This window comes from Salvelinus namaycush, chromosome 1 (assembly GCF_016432855.1).
Source record: "Salvelinus namaycush isolate Seneca chromosome 1, SaNama_1.0, whole genome shotgun sequence".
Classification (NCBI taxonomy): domain Eukaryota; kingdom Metazoa; phylum Chordata; class Actinopteri; order Salmoniformes; family Salmonidae; genus Salvelinus; species Salvelinus namaycush.
The window spans coordinates 58,976,780-58,991,730 of NC_052307.1; positions in this window are offsets into that span (position 1 = coordinate 58,976,780).

Below are 14,951 nucleotides of genomic sequence, written 5' to 3' on the forward strand. Positions count from 1 at the left end.
CAATTTAGAACCAGAGTTACCGCAAGTCTCAAAGAAAACAGGAGCTGCCTCCACTATACCAGCACCATTTCAACTTCAACATTTCAACATCATCTAACCAACGACTGTATGCTTCGTCTAATACAGTGACAACTAAAAGATACCAAAAACGATTTTGTCCAATCAACGTAAGCTAAGTTTGATGTGGCTGGCCATGGTTCTGATGTGTGTGTGTGTGTGTGTGTGTGTGTGTGTGTGTGTGTGTGTGTGTGTGTGTGTGTGTGTGTGTGTGTGTGTGTGTGTGTGTGTGTGTGTGTGTGTGTGTGTGTGTGTGTGTGTGTGTGTGTGTGTGTGTGTGTGTGTGTGTGTCAGTGGTGGAAAAAGTACCCAATTGTCATACTTGAGTAAAAGTAAAGATACCTTAATAGAAAATGACTCGGTAAAAGTAAGTCACCCAGTAAAATACTATTTGAGTAAAAGTCTAAAGTATTTGGTTTTAAATATGCTTAAGTATCAAAAGTACATGTAATTGCTAAAATATACTTAAGTATCAAAAGTAAAAGTATAAATTATTTCAAATTACTTATATTAAGTAAACCAGACGGCATCATTTCTATGATTGTTTTATTTACTGATAGCCAGGGGGACACTCCAACACAGACATCATTTACAAATGAAGCACTTGTGTTTAGTGAGTCCACCAGATCAGAGGCAGTAGGGATGACCAGAGATGTTCTCTTGATAAGTGTGTGAATTGGACCATTTTACATTCAAAATGTAAGTACTTTTTGATGTCAGGGAAAATGTATGGAGTAAAAAGTACATTATTTCTTTAGGAATGTAGTGAAGTAAAAGTAAAAGTAGTCAAAAATATAAATAGCAACGTAAAGTACAGATACCCCAAAATGACTTAAGTAGTACTTTAAAGTATTTTTACTGAAGTACTTTACACCACTAGTGTGTGTGTGTGCAAGTAGAAAAGACATGTTGACTCACCCTACTTGTAGAGAAATGCCAATGCCATCCTCCTCTTTCATGTTGCTTAAACGGTCTATGACTATGGCATACAGTATACGCTTTTCGTTTTTGTCATCCTAGGCTACCTGGCTTTAAATACTTGCTCCCTAGTCTAACTTCCTTTCATGGGTACTGATACACCAGGCCAGCTAGTTAACATTAGCCTACTACATCTAGCTACATGTTGAACTTCCATTCCCTCAGGCCAAGAGCACAATGTATGAATTTATGGTTGGATCAGAATCGCAGTTATAATCATTGGCCAGTACGGAGAATTAAGTAAAACCTCAAGTCCAAATCTCTATCTCCATCCATGGCTAATTTAGGAAAGGGCCGATTATAGCTAGCTAGCCACCAGAAGACAAAAACACAATGAGATGCAACAATTCCATATTTTTTCTGTTGTTTTGCTCGTGATTTTAATTTAAAAAAAAATATTTAACCTTTATTTAACTGACTGATGTGATTGGTCTGAAGCCAAATACAAATTGGCTTCCCTTGACACTGGTGCGCCAGGACCATTCACAGCTGAGTTTACTCAGTTTAGCTTAACGCTGATTGGCTATTATAATTTTTTTTATCAAGGGAGGCCAAATGCTTTCTGGCTTCCCTTGCATTCAAAGCTAGGGCAGCAACAATGTCATACTCTTTCTGACCAGACAGAATCAGATAGATACTCTACACATACTGAGACCGAGGGGCGCTGTTTCGTTCGCTCTGATGTTTTCTTCGGTGAGATACATTTACGTTCAGCCTCTTGCGAATTGAAGGAAACACAGAGAGATGAAAGATATATCATTTGTATGTTTTTTGTTGCTACATTTTTGGGAGAAGCCTGGCTTCCCTTGGCATCCATGAATACACGTCACTGACTGTAGTATGGAATAATTGCACTGGATCATGAAAGATTTTTCATTTATCTGAGTACCCATCAGTGTGACAGAGTGCATTAAGGTGAAGAAGAAGATGTGTCCTTTTCCGCTTCATTTGTTAGTCAACGCTACTTGCTTTCAGATACTGTACACTGTATTGCATGCTGAGAGCACTCTCCCTACATTTCTATGACTTGAGGTGGCACGTTTAAGGGGGCCCTAATTATCACTATAAGGTAAAACTGTGCTCAGTATTCAGGTACTTCATTCAGCAAACAAATAGTCTACCTCTGCAACAAAATCTACATTTTACAGTATCAATTAATTCTGCTTCTATTATCTCAACATTCCGTCTCTGATTAAATTGGGACCCCAGGGTCTGACTGGATATTTATTGGTCGTTGGCCATTGAGTTTCTGACCAGCTAGCATCATCATGTTCACCTGTATTGGAGTAATGTGTCAGGTTCAATGACTGGTTCAGAGGGGTGGGTGCAACTCAGGCTATTGATGACAGAAGGGGTCAAGGGTCATCCATTTAAAGATGAAACGCTCTGAACAGCACACCTATATCCCGGCAAAGTCTTCATCTTTAAAGGGGGAGATAAAAGGAGGTAAATGAGGTGAGGAAGAGGTTGACTTTGTGGACGGTGTCTTCTGATGTTTCAATCTCACACAGAACACAGACACGGGCAGAATCAGAGAGCACAATGGTAGTCGTTGAGGCTATTGATTTCCATTTGATTTGATCAATAAGAGCGTGACTACCTTGTTAAACAAATGGATGGAGCTGTAATGATCAGAAAAAGGTACAGCAGCAGTTTTTCCATCAGTACTTGAATTTAGTTCCCTGTCAACACGATGGAAGGACACTATTCTCAAAATACATGCACCCTTGTATGTTGCATTCGCTCTGTCTCTGTTTCTCCCATACCATCATCTAACCAATCATCTTCTCTGTTTCTCCCATACCATCATCTAACCAATCATCTTTTATTTTCTATTTCCATCATCCTCTCTTTGTTTCTGCACTGCTGTCTCTCTATTTTTCCCGCTCTCACTCTCACCCCTCATTCACCCCCCCCCCCCCCCCCCCCTTCCTGTTGACTGGTGGCAGCACAGATGTAGAGTGGGATATTGTTATATAGGCATGGAGCTGTTTGTGTATGGAGGGTGTGTGGAGTGGCTCCCTGGCCACCTCAATCTATGACCTTCTATTTGCCAAGAGCCAAGGGATGAGAATCACACAGCTGTCAGTGTCCCTCCCTCCCTCCCTCCCTCCCTCCCTCCCTCCCTCCCTCCCTCCCTCCCTCCCTCCCTCCCTCCCTCCCTCCCTCCCTCCCTCCCTCCCTCTATCACTCTCTCTCTACCTCTCTCTCATTATTTCCGGTAGATTGAAATTGCACAAGATATTTGGTCTAATGTTAATTTGAATGCCTGAGTGTTACATTTGGGAGGCTGACCAAATATCGTTGCCTTTCCCTTTCTTTCTTGGCACAGTCTCTGAGTTGGGATAGCATATGCAAACATGTTCTGTTGTTGGGATGCTTGTTAGTTTAGATAAACTTCATAGGAGCAGGAGAGAGGGTTGTTTTGAAACACTGAGATACAGCCAGCGGGCATGTGCAATTAGTCTGACTTGGTGAAATGTTTATTTTAAATGTTTTCTGCTTGAGGATCGGAGAATGGATTTTTGTGGGACTATTTCAAAATCTTTTTTTACACTCATTAAAAAGCATTGGATTTGCTTAAGCAACTGATGTTTAGTCTTCTCCTGTCAGTGGAATTCTTCTGTTCTTCAAAGACCAATTGTTTTTTGTTCTTGTCTTCACCCATTTCTGCACTCCGGAGATCTTCAAGCCTTGTGAGGTTAATTCTGAGTCTTTTGTGTCAGAGAGCTTTTAAACTGAATGGAGCCCTTCTTATGTTGTAAGTAGCATCTCAAGGCCTGCAGTACGCTTCAGTCAACCACTTTCCCCGACAAATAACAAAACAATGTCATGATTCACGTTAAAACAAAGTTGGCAACCTTGTATTCTGGGGGAATGCTTTCATAAAGCGGAAGATGTTTTATTTGGATTGGTTTCATTTGTGTCCATGTACAATGATACAGTACAATCTTTATATGAAGAGTAATAGCCCTGTTTGTGAGTATATTAAATAAAGTGACAGAGGTAGTGGCTCAGTATTTGGGGCTATTTCCTGAGTTCAGTGGGGTCATCTATGTCCATAAAATGGACCTTACCGTGGCTGGACAATCTCTCATTTAGACTGCCCTGGTTACTCTGCCTGTGCTAGAGGGGCCTAGGCGCTGCTGAAAGCCTGGGGTAGGGATTGCTCTGGGTATGGGAGGTCAGGGCAGCCTGTCCTGCCTGTGTGCTCACATAGGTCCCCTCATTAGGCAGACCCAACGGTGTGATGATCAGCCTGCACTACCCACCACCTGAGCACCACTCTCCTCTTCTCTCCTCCACACAGCTGCTGCCCATCCCTCATACACACTGAACACAGCGCCTAGCTCCACTGGAGGCAATGTGCACAGGCACAGGCACAGGCACAGGCACAGGCACAGGCACAGGCACAGGCACAGGCACAGGCACAGGCACAGGCACAGGCACAGTTGAATGAACACGTGTGCACCTACCCAATAGTCCCTCTGGAGGTAGGTTGGTCCCTATGCACAATGCTGATTCTAAAGCTGTTTATCATATAGCAACACACACAGACACACTATCTGTTAGAAGGACAACATTCCTTTTCCATTTCACTCTCGTGTCATATCCCGTCCCGCCAATCCAAACGCTCATTTACGCAGTCTGCGTTTCACTGAAAGCGTTATTCGGCGTCCTCTGATAAAACGGTAGGCGGTTGATGTGTACGGACGTGACTCTGGGAGACCCAATTCAGCAGACACAGCTGCCACAGGAGATGTGTAATGTGTGGGTATCTCTCCCAGTGTCATACTGTTGCCAGGTTTTTCAGGAACTCAGCGTGAATTCATTGGCAGGCATCTATAAGTAGCTGACACCTGTGTGTGTTTTAAGAGCTCCTTATACAGACAATAGCACACATCTGAGGGTCTCCCTGAAACAGCTGCTTGTGGGCATATAACAGCAATTTCTAGGCGTGTGTTTGAATGCATTAGCTGTTTTAGTTATTTCGATGTAGATGAGATAGTTGATCTATGTAAGAGGACTCAGTAGAGCATGCTGATCTGTGTAATACTGTACTGTACAGAGAAATGATCAGGGTGTAGGAATCCCCTGCTGTAAAACGCAGCGATGGATAATGTATTTGAGAATCTGTGGTGAGAGACCACATGAGATCACTCCATCCATCATCCAACCTCCCTCCACACACACACACACACACACACACACACACACACACACACACACACACACACACACACACACACACACACACACACACACACACACACACACACACACACACACACACACACACACACTCTCCACCTGAGACCTACACATACAGTAGATGAACCAAACCACCCACGTCTCTCTCTCTATCTCTAGATAGTTCAGATACTTCGGTGTCATTACGGTTCAACTGTTCTGTTGTATTGTTAACATATGTTAAGGTTGAACACTGACAGTTTTGAAGCTTCAATGAGGCTTACACAAGTGTTTGAGTTCCTTAAAAGCATATGTAAATCCCAATGTTGGGATAATTAACTCTTTGTTACAATATGTAAATAATAATATTATTATTATTATATTAGAATATGTAATGTGCAGAAATATTCATTTTTTAAAATGTATTTGTAATGCACAAACTTAACATGATGAATAGGAATTACATTTACTTTTTGACGGGTGGTCAAAAATAACTACCTGAAAGCTACGTCCCTAATAAGGCACGCCTAAGGATTACATTAAAAAAGACCCACCTGCTAGGTCAACCCAGCATGAAAGTATATAACAACCCAAATGATGGTTAAAGGAATTCCATCAACCCAACATGTTGGTTTATTCACACAACCCAATGGGCTGGGTCAGAATAACCCGGCGTGTGTTCTGTCCAATATTTACCCAGCGCTGGGTTACCAAATAGCCCAAATTGCGTTGTTTTTAACCCCAGATTTTTTTGTGTGAACATAACAGCGAGCAGACAGCATTCACACACATTATTTTCCTTCCCAGACTTCCGTTGGCGATGTGTTAGTCTAAGGTTGTCATGGCCGTTGCTGCAAGAAGACCAAGGTGCAGGGTGGTGAGCGTACATTTCCTTTTTATAAAAAATGTCGCCAACAAAACAACAAATGAAAGAAACAACCGTGAAGCTTACAGGGCATTAGTGCCACAAACAAAGTTAACTACCCACACTGAAAGGAGGGAAAAAGGGCTACCTAAGTATGGTTCCCAATCAGAGACAACGATAGACAGCTGTCCCTGATTGAGAACCATACCCGGCCAAAACATAGAAATAAAGAAATATAGAAAACAAAACATAGAATGCCCACCCCACATCACACCCTGACCTAACCAAATAGAGAAATTAAACGGATCTCTAAGGTCAGGGCATGACAAAGGTGCTTCACAACCTTGTAAGAAACATGTGTTCATCCACTGCAGACAGGTAGTACTCTTGTATTATTGGCACTTTGCCTCCCTAGATCATGAAACGGCTGACATAAAGAAGGATGAGTGTGTGTAACAGCTAGGTCTTCTAGAAAGTGGACTTGGACAGACAGTCTCTTTGGCTGGACAAATCACTTTCGTCCTCTAAAGGTCACGACAGGCATATCGGCACCTTCTGAGGAATAGCGAACGGAACACAATGGTTTTTACTGCTCAGATGCACAACCAAAGCCAATGACTTTTCCATGTGTCAACATAACTATCCTCTGGGGTCAGGTTTGTGCACAAGTGGAGGGGTGTGTGTAGGCGGTTTTGTAGGGGTGTGTGCACAAAAGGGTACGGTAAGTAAGTATGCAGGACTGTGTCTTTGTATCAGTGTGTAGATAGTGTTGCCATAATATGTACTGTATGTAACATGTAAACAGTTATACTGTAGTTTCAATTATGAAATCTAAAGTGTAGTCCTTTGGGTTTTTGTGTATGTGTGCGACTAAGCAGTATGTATTGGTGTGCCTTTGTGTGTGTGTGTTGGACTGCTAGAGTGTAGCTCTCTCTTCCATCGCTCCTCGCTCTCCTGATTAAATCAGCAATCCAGATAAATTGTTGGTCTGTTTCGCAGCAGACACAATGAGTAAATTAAAAGCAGGCGCTGACAGAGAACCATATGGTACAAGTCTCTGGAAGAGGGGGAAAAAGCAAAGATTAATTGATAATAGCTAGCTCCTTCACCACCTCCAACAGGGGTTTGTAGACGCTGGCGGAATTTTAACAGCAAGCTCATACTCAAAAACCCAGGAGGGAACAGCCAGTCCCAGACAATATGGTTTCTATGTTGATAACGTTGCTTTCTTGATTTTGTTAAGCTCTCCGTATTGAAAGTGATGCTGAAGACTTAAACAAGCAGAAAATCCCTCATGTGTGAGAGAGAGAGAAAGGGAAAGAGAGTTTGAGCGCTCATAGCACAGTGGGACATGTCTGTGTCAGTGGAACCACACCAGTGGAGGCTGCTGAGGGGAGGATGGCTCATAATAATGGCTGGAACAGAGCGAATGGAATGGCATCAAACACATGGAAACCACGTGTTTGATGTATTTGATACCATTCCACTAATTCTGCTCCAGCCATTACCACGAGCCCGTCCTTCACAATTAAGGTGCCACCAGCCTCCTGTGAACCACACCCACCTCTACATATACTGTATTGCTAATAGATGTGACAAGAAAATAGATAAATATGTAGGATCTTAATTTGAGATAGTTTGCTAGAGCAGGAAAATAATGCACTAACATGAATTTTGTGGATTATAATTCATGGATTTTTTTTGTAGGGGTTGATACATTTTTCATTAGGGCAGATCAAGTGTGACATTTTAAAGTGGAAACCTCAAATACTCTACTGTGCAGGAAAATTCCTGCAACAGGACGGACAAATTAAGATACGGCATCTGAAAAGAGGAAGTTAGATATATAGCATCTGTTCTCAACGTGCACATAATTACAGTGGATGTTTCAAATGTTAGCATCCACCATAGGAGAGAACAGGTAACTACAAGGCATTCATAACCATAAACCTAAGCTATATGTATGCATGCTATGTTTTGTTTCTCCTTAGGCATTACGGACCAGCTGCTGTGGAGGAGTAAGGCAGTGTATTTGCTTCCTTCTGAACACAGTCAGTGAGGTATAAAGATCCATGTTACTGTGTGGCGTTGTTTTCTCTGGCCCACTGTGAGTGTCAGTGGTCAGTGACACGGTGTGTTGGTGTTGACCTCTCCAGCCTGTGATTGGTTGAAATGATGATGGTGTGGTGTTAGTGGGGTCTCTGGTGCAGGGCCGCAGAGCCAGTCAACCCCACGCTGCAGAGCTGGAAGGATCCTCCCTGGGCTGAGGCAGAGAGAGGCCACTCAGGGGAAATGAGCCCTCTCCACTCATAAACAGATTCATCATCAGGCCTGACAAGCCACGCACCGCATAAAGATGAGCTTAAGTGCAGAGGGAGGGAAGACGAAGGGGGGAGATGGAAGAAAGGAAGGAGGGATGGGGAGAGAGTGAGGGAGAGTAAAGGGGGGTTAGAGAGCAAAGAAGTTCAATCTGAGTAAGGTGGAGATGAAAAAAAAAATGCTGAAAGGTGCAAGGATAGTTGTAGTAACAGAACGCCTGCATGTAATAAGTGGGATATTCAGGTTTCCATGGTGAAACTGGCATATCATTGTTGTATTTCATTTTTGACCCCACCCACTACCCCTGCCTCCCTCCGCATAGGGACAGAGTGGACTTTTCAGGTGCACTTCCTGCCATGTGGTTTGGTGATACCAACTAACGCAGAGTGATGCTGACAGAATAGCATGTTCCTTCCATGGTGGAGGTGGACAGAAGAGATGATGGGTGATGGGTACAGGGTGTGCAGCAGAGGGGGCAAGGGGTCTGGGCGTGGTGGAGCAGAGAGAGCAGCCAGGCAGCAGAGGAGATGACATGGACCTCTGAAATGGAGGAGCGGAGGGGAGCCGTACATCGGACTGACAGCCCATAATTATGGCTCATTTTCAGTCATTAAACTATGGAGAGAGAGAGCAGCACTCACACAGGGAAGGGCCCTGATTAATAATGAAGCCCCCTCCTGTCTAATACACCCCCCCCCCCCCACACACACACACACACGCGCATGTGCACGCACGCAAACACACGCACGCTCATCCCAAAAACACTCTCACATTAAAAATACCCAACTCTAAAAATTAATATATTCAGATAAAAGAAGGGGCTAAAGACAGAGAAAGGGAGAAAGAAAAACGTCCCAGTTGTTCCATGAGAACAATACCCAATCAGTAGTGCCCTTTGTCTTCCACTTCCTGTTTACTACAGACTAGTCTGGTTTTATCCAGTTGCTGAGAGGCAGCTGGAGCTGTCCACAGCATGGAGGTGCTGAACACAAAATGAGTCACTTTCAAGAGTTACCATCTTATGTGTGACCCAACCCTTTACAGATAGGATTTCTTTGTGTGATCTACCTACAGCAGTCAGTAAAGTAGACAGTCCTTCCCCCCCATCTATCAATCCATGCTGCTCCTCTCCTGCAGGAGCCAGTTGTTCGTTCTTCCTGCTCCAGGGCAGGTGTACAGTAGGGCTGCTTTGGGCTGAGCTTCTGTCAGAGTCAGGCTGTTTGATGGCTGACACCCCCTCTTACTCTCCACCCTCCCCTGTTCCCCCTCCACCTCTCCCCCCTTCCAACCCCTGCTCCTGCCTGTTGTCAGGGGACCTCCACTGCCTTTGAACTCCTCCACTGGCACCCCGCAATGATCAAGCTTGGAGCTGCTCCTCATATGAAATATTGAAAAGACAGAAGGGACATATTCTAGTAGTCTATGTGGGCCAGGAGTGGGGAAGGAAACAAAAGAGCAGAACAAGGAGAGGGAGTTATGGGAGGGAGAGGAGAGGAGAGGAGAGGAGAGGAGAGGAGAGGAGAGGAGAGGAGAGGAGACGAGACGAGACGAGACGAGACGAGACGAGACGAGACGAGACGAGACGAGACGAGACGAGACGAGAGGAGAGGAGAGGAGAGGAGAGGAGAGGAGAGGAGAGGAGAGGAGAGGAAGTTATGGGAGGGAGAGGAGAGGAAAGGAGAGGAAAGGAAAGGAGAGGAGAGGGAGTTATGGGAGGGAGGGAGAGGAGAGGGGAGAGTAGAGGGGAGGGAAGGGAGTTATGGGAGGGAGAGGAGAGGGAGTTATGGGAGGGAGAGGAGAGGGAGTTATGGGAGGGAGAGTAGAGGAGTTATGGGGGGAGAGGAGAGGAGTTATGGGAGGGAGAGGAGAGGAGTTATGGGAGGGAGAAGAGAGGGAGTTATGGGAGGGAGAGGAGAGGAGTTATGGGGGGAGAGGAGAGGAGTTATGGGAGGGAGAGGAGAGGAGTTATGGGAGGGAGAGGAGAGGGAGTTATGGGGGGAGAGGAGAGGGAGTTATGGGAGGGAGAGGAGAGGAGTTATGGGGGGAGAGGAGAGGAGTTATGGGGGGAGAGGAGAGGGAGTTATGGGAGGGAGAGGAGAGGAGTTATGGGGGGAGAGGAGAGGAGTTATGGGGGGAGAGGAGAGGGAGTTATGGGAGGGAGAGGAGAGGAGTTATGGGGGGAGAGGAGAGGAGTTATGGGAGGGAGAGGAGAGGAGTTATGGGAGGGAGAGGAGAGGATCTCTGATCCTTGTTCTGAACCCAGTGTGAGTTATAGTGGTTCCTATCTCTACAACAGCTTCACAGTGTCTGTCAGATTTCCATATAACAGAGAATATAATACTGCTTTTTGATTTTAAAGATGCAATATTTATTTAAACTGCATCAATCAGCAGTTTATACAATAAGTAAGCTGAGAGATGGGGTTGGAGACATGTAACCACACTCAAATTCCTAGACAGAGGTACAGATGCAAGGACTGATATCAAAAGTACAGTTTTAACCATGTTTTGAGGCTATATAATCAAATCAAAGTGTATTTGTCACGTGCGCCGAATACAACAGGTGTAGACCTTACAGTGAAATGCTGACTTACAGGCTCTAACCAATAGTGCAAAAAAGGTATTAGGTGAACAATACTGTTTGTTTACAAACATTGGAGTAAAACAAACTTGTATTTTAGGTTCTGATGGGGTCGACAGCCTCTGCCTGACCTAAGCCCATGAGACATTTATAAGTTATAGTCTTCAAGAATCAATGGGAACATGTCATTCATTTAGAAGTCAAATAATTGATGAAGCAACTACAGATTTCCCCTTCAAAACGAGCATGCGATATATATTTGCCCACCCAAATTATTATAACCATACTGTCATTGCTATTTGATCAAATGCACTGTTAAATTAAAGGCAAAACATGTTTCTGTTTCTATGCAGTGTGGATGAAGCATAACTTTACCATGAGGCACACCACAAACAACCAACACGTTGGAGGAGATTATTAGTGTGTCTATGTGTGCCTCTGCCTGGTTGAAGTCCCATCAAGTCAGTCAGTCAGGACGTTGCCTTGGGCCTCCCCTCTGGAGTCTGGCTTAGTGGCCAAGCATCATGAGGTAGAAATGATTTGGAGATGCTCTACACCTGTCTGTTGACTTTCAACAAGAATGTACCTATAGTCCATCAATAGATGTTCAACACACTATCTGTAGACCATCAGCAGCATTTCAACATAATGGCTTTAGCATTTCTGGAGCATCTTAACGGTATACAGTTGAAGTCGGACGTTTACATACACCTTAGCCAAATACATTTAAACTCAGTTTTTCCACAATTCCTGACATTTAATCCTAGTAAAAAATCCCTGTTTTAGGTCAGTTAGGATCACCACTTTATTTTAAGAATGTGAAACGTCAGAATAATAGTAGGGAGAATGATTTATTTCAGCTTTCATTTCTTTCCCAGTGAGTCATAAGTTTACATACACTACAACTAGTATTTGGTAGCATTGCCTTTAAATTGTTTAACTTGGGTCAAACATTTTGAGTAGCCTTCCACAAGCTTCCCACAGTAAGTTGGGTGAATTTTGGCCCATTCCTCCTGACAGAGCTGGTGTAACGGAGTCAGGTTTGTAGGCCTCCTTGCTCACACCCGCTTTTTCAGTTCTGCCCACAAATTTTCTATAGGATTGAAGTCAGGGCTTTGTGATGGCCACTCCAATACCTTGACTTTGTTGTCCTTAAGCCATTTAGCCACAACTTTGGAAGTATGCTTGGGGTCATTGTCCATTTGGGAGACCCATTTGCGACCAAGCTTTAACTTCCTGACTGATGTCTTGAGATGTTGCTTCAATATATCCATATAATTCTCCTTCCTCATGATGCCATCTATTTTGTGAAGTGCACCAGACCCTCCTGCAGCAAAGCACTCCCACAACATGATGCTGCCACCCCTGTGCTTCACAGTTGTGATGGTGTTCTTTGGCTTGCAAGCCTCACCCTTTTTCCTCCAAACATAACGATGGTCATTATGGCCAAACAGTTCTATTTTTGTTTCATCAGACCAGAGGACATTTCTCCAAAAAGTGCGATCTTTGTCCCCATGTGCAGTTGCAAACCGTAGTCTGGCGTTTTTTATGGCGGTTTTGGAGCAGTGGCTTCTTCTTGCTGAGTGGCCTTTCAGGTTCTGTTAATATAGGACTTGTTTTACTGTGGATATAAATACTTTTGTACCTGTTTCCTCCAGCATCTTCACAAGGTCCTTTGCTGTTGTTCTGGGATTGATTTGCATTTTTCGCACCAAAGTACGTTCATCTCAAGGAGACAGAACGCGTCTCCTTCCTGAGCAGTATGACGGCTGCGTGGTCCCATGGTGTTTATACTTGCGTACTATTGTTTGTACAGATGAACGTGGTACCTTCAGGCGTTTGGAAATTGCTCCCAAGGATGAACCAGACTTGTGGAGGTATACAATTTTTTTTCCTGAGGTCTTGGCTGATTTATTTTGATTTTCCCATGATGTCAAGCAAAGAGGCACTGAGTTTGAAGGTAGGCCTTGACATACATCCACAGGTACACCTCCAATTGACTCAAATGATGTCAATTAGCCTATCAGAAGCTTCTAAAGCCATGACATAATTTTCTGGAATTTTCCAAGCTGTTTAAAGGCACAGTCAACTTAGTGCATGTAAACTTCTGACCCACTGAAATTGTGATACAGTGAATTATAGGTGAAATAATCTGTTTGTAAACAATTGTTGGGAAAATGACTTGTGTCATTGTCACGCCCTGACCTTAGAGATCCTTTTTATGTCTCTATTTTGGTTTGGCCGGGTGTGGTTCTCAATCAGAGGCAGCTGTCTATCGTTGTCTCTGATTGAGAACCATACTTAGGTAGCCTTTTCCCACCTGTGTTTTGTGGGTAGTTGTTTTCTGTTTTGTGTTGCTGCACCTAATAGGACTGTTTCGTTTCGTTCATTCTCTTTGTTATTTTGTTTAGTGTTCTGTTTTAATAAATTAACATGAACACTTACCACGCTGCGCTTTGGTCCGATGATTCCTCATCTTCAGACGACGAACGTTACAGTCATGCACAAAGTAGATGTCCTAACCGTCTTGCCAAAACTATAGTTTGTTAACAAGACATTTGTGGAGTGGTTGAAAAAATTGTTTTAATGACTCCAACCTAAGTGTACGTAAACATCTGACTTCAACTGTATCTTATCATTTTCAACAAGTTAGTCTATAGTCCATCTATAGATGCTCAACACACCATCTGTAGACATGTTACTGATAGTTTGCAGCGCTTCTACAAATGGACTATCCAAATAAAGTGTTACCAAAATCACAGACTCTAATTCAGAACACAGTCTCTCTGATCTGTTAGTCTGACTCCTCATTCCCTCTCCCAATGCTGCCAGACTTATATGGCCCCCTCTCTCACCCCTCTGCCCTGCCAGCCCATCCAGTCAGGCTCCGGTGCAGGTGCCCCCCTGTCCCCACCACTCCCCCAGAGAGGGCCAGCCTGGTCCCAGCTGGTTGCTCTAACACATTCCACTGCAGCCTAATGACGGTGGGGACCAGTGGGCCACTCTGACCCCAGCCCTAACACCCCTTCATGGCCCCCCAGGGACACAGCGGGGGAGAGGAGGGGGGAGCGTGACACAGATAAGGGAGGACACTCCAGGTGGCAGGATAGCGCAGGGAATTGGAAGTCATGAATATATTAACTGACTGGAGTAATGAATTCAAATTAAATTATACGTGCTGAGTGGAAGGCCTAGTGAACACGTCAGGATATTTAGGGGGCAAATAATTACACCTTTCAGCCAGTATGATAAAAAAAGGAACTGCACAAGACGTATAGCCACTGCTGTCAAATTCCCAACTCTAACTCAAGCTCTCAGAAAGTTAGCAGTGGAGAAGGAGAAGGGTAGTTATTAGAACCCAGTGTGTGGAGCTGGATCAGTGGAGTTCTCCATCCCCCAGCAGCACCAGAACAGCAGTGTCCTCCAGCCTCCAGCCCTGTGGTCCTGGGTTGGCTGATGCGGAGACTGACCCCATGAGGCAGGGCCAAGCCAGATCAGGAGGTGAGAGAGTGCCCAGCTGTCACTCTGGGCTGTGATTGGGGCACAGTCACAACGGCCCTGGGGGCGACTGTCAGTCCAGAATTCCCTCTGCTCTCCTCAGCTCGGGGCTGGGGGGCCAGAAGGATGGGGGCCAGGAGGCTGGGGGCCAGAGGGTTGATTGGGCTTGGCATTAGGGGTAGGAACCAGGATAGCCTCCCCTGAAACTGTCCATGGCCAAGAAGAGGAGGGGGAGGAGGAGGGAGATGGGAGAGGGAGGAGGCCAAGGTCCTCCAAACAGCCTGAGGCTAGAAGGGAATGATTCCCCTCTCTTTTGTTCAGCTGATCCTGTAAACAATCAAAGTCCCTGTTGGCCTGCTGAACGCTAGTCTGTCCATACGGTCCGGGACCGCTCTGTTCTGTTCCATCAGCAACCAGTCAACAGGATCTGCTGCCAGGGTAAATAGCATCCAAATAGCATCCA